Source organism: Ictalurus furcatus, chromosome 2, assembly GCF_023375685.1.
Source record: "Ictalurus furcatus strain D&B chromosome 2, Billie_1.0, whole genome shotgun sequence".
In the NCBI taxonomy this organism is placed as follows: Eukaryota; Metazoa; Chordata; class Actinopteri; order Siluriformes; family Ictaluridae; genus Ictalurus; species Ictalurus furcatus.
The window spans coordinates 32,447,287-32,453,341 of NC_071256.1; the positions used below are offsets into that span (position 1 = coordinate 32,447,287).

At 41.6% G+C, this 6,055-nt stretch overlaps 1 non-coding gene across 1 annotated transcript; it reads left to right on the top strand.

The window, feature by feature from the left end:
* Positions 1-3,534: 3,534 nt before the first annotated feature.
* On the top strand, positions 3,535-3,606 carry trnac-gca (transfer RNA cysteine (anticodon GCA)). Its single transcript has one exon. It is a non-coding gene; the product is annotated as a tRNA-Cys (tRNA).
* The last annotated feature ends 2,449 nt before the right edge of the window (positions 3,607-6,055 follow it).

Here is a 6,055-nt window from a genome sequence, read left to right on the forward strand (position 1 = left end):
CACAGTGATGCAACTTGGAGAAAGGGCAGCTAGATTTGAACAGGGGACCTCTTGCGCTGCAGCCAAATGCTCTGCCACTGAGCTATAACCTCATGATAGATGCTGCATTTTAATGCTATGTTATGCTAAATAATAAAGAACTAATTAAATTAAAAATTTAAATATCCCTATCAAGGGGGTATAGCATTTGACTGCAGACCAAGAGGTCCCTGGTTCAAATTTGGGTGCCCCCCTGTCTGACAATTACAACCCAGTACCTTTAAGTGACTTACACTCTACACCAGGGGTGGGCAATCTTATCCGGAAAGGGCCCGTGTGGGTGCAGGTTTTCATTCCAACCAAGCAGGAGGCACACCTGATTCCACCTGTTTAATCAGTTGATCTTGGCTTTCAATAGATTTAGGTGTGGCTTCTGCTTGGTTGGAATGAAAACCTGCACCCACACCGGCCCTTTCTGGATAAGATTGGACACCTCTGGCCTATAGCTATACCATCAACCTTAGCATAAAGCAGGGGCAGACATAGCACTAACCAAAGGTAGAAAACCACAAACCTTCAGGAGCCAAGGGCACCCTGGAAATTATATACATATTTTAATTATTAATGCTAAATAGCATATGCTGAAAATTTTAATATCAATCTTAAAACACTGAATAGGGCCCTATAAAATATGTACATTTTGCCAAGCGCCTTCAAATCACTAAATCTGGCCCTGATTACAAGTATGGTGGCCAATCAATCATCAGTCATACCAATCAGTCATCGCTTGAATGCCATTATTTGAGACTATTGAGACAATTGTTGCAATAGAGTAATATAACATTAAAATCTCAGTGTCTTTTAAGTGATTTGTACTCTACTCAATTTTTATGCCCATGGAAATTACCAATAGTATAAAGGATATTTTCTATACACTCGCTGAACATTCTATTAGGAACACTATACTAATACTGGGTAGGACCTCCCTTTGCTCTCAAAGCAGCCTCAGTTATTCGTGGCATGGATTCAACAAGATGTTTGAAACATTCCTTTGAGGTGCTGGTCCGTGTTAACATGATTAACTCCCGCAGATTTTTCAGGTGCACTTTCATGCTGCGAATCCCCCATTCTACCACATCTCAATTTTTCTATTGGATTCAGATCCAGTGACTTGGAAGGCCACTGATAAATCACTTGAAACTCATGTTCATGAAACCAGTTTGAGATGACTTTTGCTTTATAACGTGCTGCATTATTGTGCTGGAAGTAGCCATTAGAAGATGGGTAAATTGTGGCCATGAAGGGATGCACATGGTCAGCAACAACACTCAAATAGTCTGTGGCTTTCAAGAGATGATTGGTATGATTGATGATTGATTGGCCACCATACCTGAGCAGAAATTTTTTGATGCAGCTCAGATCAGCTTTAGCGCCCTCGTGCGGTCGAGGTGCGCAGCTGCAGTTTAGTGCAGTTCAGTCGACTCAGAATGAAAGGCCACATTCTTGAGTCTTGTGAAGAATGCAGTAAGAAAACATTTGCAGATTTAATTGCCAGCACTCAGCATGCATTTCCTTTGAAGACTGGGCTTGGGCTATATGTCCCATGTGTGGTGTGTATGGCTTAAGGTGAACTTCAAGTCCACACTGGGACGCATTTTGGTCGTTTATCTAATAACCTATTAACATTTGCTCACTCTCAAAATGAATACCCATTTCAGGATGTGTCATTGGTGGAATTTTTATGGGGGGGACAACCCTGGGCCCACCTTCTTGAGTGGCCCCTACAGATCATGAAGATTTGTCAATTTATTTTCTTTTTTAGTAAGAAAACATAGATCAAATGTCCATTCCAAATCATTTTATTACAAAATTGCTTAAAAAATCATTACATCGCAGGCTACTAAATTGTGTGTTGCAATTTTTTACATATGTGTCATTTCCCTTTAGAACAGTAACAGGCAGAGAGAACTTTTAGCCATCTGAAACTCACCAAAAGTTACTTGCGGTCAAGCATGGGTGAGTCGCGGCTGTCAAATTTAGCACTGCTCTGCATCAAAAGAGAAATGGACATTGACAAGGACAAGGTAGTCGCCAGATATGCCAAAGAAAAGGCGAGGAAGATGAAGCTTTAAATAGCCTAAAAACTTTAAATAGCCTAAAAATCTCACCACAATTAACTGTGGCGCAAGTTCAGCCAGCTTGTTAAAAAAAACTTTTTCTTTTATTGATTGACAACATGGATTTAAACAATACACATTAAAAAGTCACAAACAGCATAAATGAAAAACCCTGCGTTCCCTGTATTTCTTTTTGCTGGGGAGAGGCGGAGCTTAGCCTGCCTTTTATCTAGCTGTCAGTGCAGACCAGTGTTGCCAACTTAGCGACTTTTCAAACCCCTTTAGCAACTTTTTTTTTTTTTGCAAAAAGCGCCTGACGACAAATCTAGCAACTTTTTGGACAAACCTTAGCAACTTTCCAAATGTTGCCAGTCAGTGCTGTCCTGCAAGCGCAAGGTCTTGCTTTCCCGCTGCACTCACACCTCTCTCTGCGTCTGCACTGTTCAGTGAGTGGCTGAGACCCGGAGCAGCACATTCCGGTGATCGCACGGCAACTGACATAGACGTGAATGTAAAAAGAAGCAAGCGCAGGTGTCCCACTGATTGATTTAACAATGTCATGGATAACGAGACGCGACCTTCGTCCCAATTTACATAATTCATATGCGAATGTTTTTAGAATGCAAGATGAATGGAATGCAACATGTTTTACATGTTAAATAGTACAAGTTATTACAACCTAGTTCTCTACCTAGAAAGTACAAAAGCACAAAAGCAAAAAACTCCATCTATCTATCCATCTATCTATCAAAACAGGTTGTACATTAGATTATATATAGATAGATTTTATATAGCATAGATAATCATTATACCTGGTCTCCTCCAAAATGGGGGGCGGGGGGGCTTGCCACATGATAGGGGAGGCTTGGGGGGCTTTATTTATAAAAAGAACTCATTTTATACAAAATTGAACTCATGTTCATGAAACCAGTTTGAGATATAAATGATATAAATGCAGTTTAGGTTGTGGGGGTATAGCTCAGTGGTAGAGCACTTGACTGACCCTCAGTTCAAATCTGGGTGTTTCCTCTCCAAGCTGCTGCCTAATGTTATTTAAGTGATTTGCACTCTAGTCAATTATTAAGCAAAAAGCCACTTCTTGCGCGTATGCTAGGAATAGCGTACAGTACGTGTGACGCAAATTTCGTCATCAGTGGAGTACATGAGCCGCCCGATTTCTCTAACCTCACGTACTTTGTACGCACATGCGCATTTAATTATTTTGCACTATTTAGTTGTTCCACAAGGTGGCAACAGTGACCCAGGGCCGTTCATTCTCAAGGTAGTTGAAGAAAAAACAATAAACGGAAGAGACGGAAACGAGTGCAGGTTAGAAACTACCCGTATTTGTTTAATTCTAGCCTTAAAGAATATATGGAATTGTATATGGGTGCTAATTGTAGCGAGACATTGTACATGTCAGCATGTACTTGTCCAAGGGGGTATAGCTCAGTGGTAGAGCATTTGACTGCAGATCAAGAGGTCCCTGGTTCAATTCCTGGTGCCCCCTCTCTGACTTTCCACCCAGTTCTGTTATGTGGCTTATTTAAAAAAAAATTAACACAGACAGGGTATCATTTGGGTACTCTGTGTATTCTATTGCTTTTCAAATAGAATGCTAATATGCTAATAGCAATACCAATAGTATAAAGCAGGGGCAGACACAGCACTAAGAAAAGGTAGACAACCACCTTGCGCCCTCAGAAGCTAAGGGACCCCTAAAAAATTGTATACATTTAATTATTCATGTTAAATAACATGCTGAAAATTTAAATATCAATCTTAAAACACTGAATAGGGCCTTATAAAATATATAGATTTTGCCTAAGGCCCTCAAATCACTAAATTTGCTCTCAAATCCCTAAATCCGCCCCGGATTGCAGGTACGGTAGGCAATCAATCATCAATCATACCAAGCAATTTGAGACAATTGAGACTATTGTTGCTTTAGTGTAATTTAATATTAAAATGCAGTTAAGTTTTGGGGGTTTTGGCTTCTGTTTTGGCTTCTGGTGGACCAAGGCGGTTGCCTACCTATGCCAATTGCTAAGTCCGTCCCTGCCAGTAATGCTGTAAAATGACAAGCTTGAGATTTAATTGTGTTACAATGATGTCCAGTTAGAAACACATGGAATACTGGAATACACATAGAATACACTTATGCATTTTCACTGGGTCTTAGCTTAGTGTTCGAGCAATTTACTGCAGATCAGGAGTCCCCCAGTTCAAATCCATGTAAACTGCTTTACAGTTTACAACATTAAAATCCCAATGGAAATCACCAAAATTATAAAGGATTTTATTTGTAGACAGTACCACAGCACTATGGCACCATGGGATTTTTTTTCTCCATCAGCCGTTACTGCGATATGAATATCACGAGTGTAAATTGCTTTAGAATGATATATCCCATTAGGAAGCAGATGATGTCACTCAAGGTCACTCAAGGTCACTTGGCTGAGGGGGTATAGCTCAGTGGTAGGGTGTTTGATTGCAGAGTAAATGGTCCCTGCTTTAATTACAGGTTCCCCCTGTCTGACTCTCCACCCAGAACCTTACATGACTTACACGCTACACTATTATTATGCCCATAGCTATACCATTACCAATAGTAAAAGCAAGGGCAGACATAGCACAAGTTCGCATGGTCATGGGGGTATAGTTCAGTGGCAGAGCATTTGGAGGTTGCTAGTTCAAATCTGGATGCCCCCTGTATGACCTACTTCACTGTATATTTAAGTGATTTGAACTCTACTCCATTATTATGCCCATGGAAATTACCAATAGTATAAAGGATATTGTCTGTATACTCGCTGGACACTTTATTAGGAACACTAAATACTGGGTAGGGCCTCCCTTTGCTCTCAAAGCAGCCTCAATTATTCGTGGCATGGATTTCAACAAGATGTTGGAAACAGTCTTTTGAGATTCTGGTCCATGTTAACATGATTACATCACATTTTAAACTAACTTGGCTCCATGTTTTGATTCTGCTACACATTCTGTATACCTTCCTACCGTTAACGTACCTCTGTAAACTGTAACCCTGCGGTCAGGGTTGCCAGATATGTTCAAACATGACAAGTAACGATTAAAAGACAGGACAATTTACTGCACCAGAAGTTGATTATTTTCCAATAATAGCACGTCCCGACGTGTTTTAATCCTCTTCTAGCTACCACATTCCAGTTATACACATTTCCACTTATACCAATTTTCCAATTATTGTGTTTTTTTTAATTAATGTACAACATGTTATATAGGGGGGCGCACGGTGGCTTAGTGTTTAGCACGTTCGCCTCACACCTCCAGGGTCGAGGGGGTTCGATTCCCACCGTGGCTCTGTGTGTGCGGAGTTTGCATGTTCTCCCCGTGCTGCGGGGGTTTCCTCCGGGCACTCCGGTTTCCTCCCCCAGTCCAAAGACATGCATGGTAGGCTGATTGGCATGTCCAAAGTATCCATAGTGTATGAATGGGTGTGTGAATGTCTGTGTGATCGTGCCCTGCAATGGATTGGCACCCTGTCCAGGGTGTACGCCGCCTTGTGACTGATGCTCCCTGTGATGGGCTCCGGGTTCCCTGCGACCCTGTAGGATAAGCGGTATAGAAGAAGGATGGTAAATGGTCTGCACTTATATAGCGCTTTTATCCAAAGCACTTTACACTGTGTCTCATTCACCCATTCACACACACACACACACAAATGGTAGCAGAGCTGCCATGCGCTAACTTGCCATCAGGAGCAACTTGGGGTTCAGTGTCTTGCCCAAGGACACTTCAATATGTGGAGTCATGTGGGCCGGGAATCGAACTCTACGATTAGTGGACAACCCTCTCTACCACCTGAGCCACAGCCGCCAAAGATGGATGGAAAATGTCATATTTTTAACCATTTAGAGTTACATTTAATGTTGTGGAATGTCTGCTACTCGGCGCACACAGGGCGGATGCGGTAATCG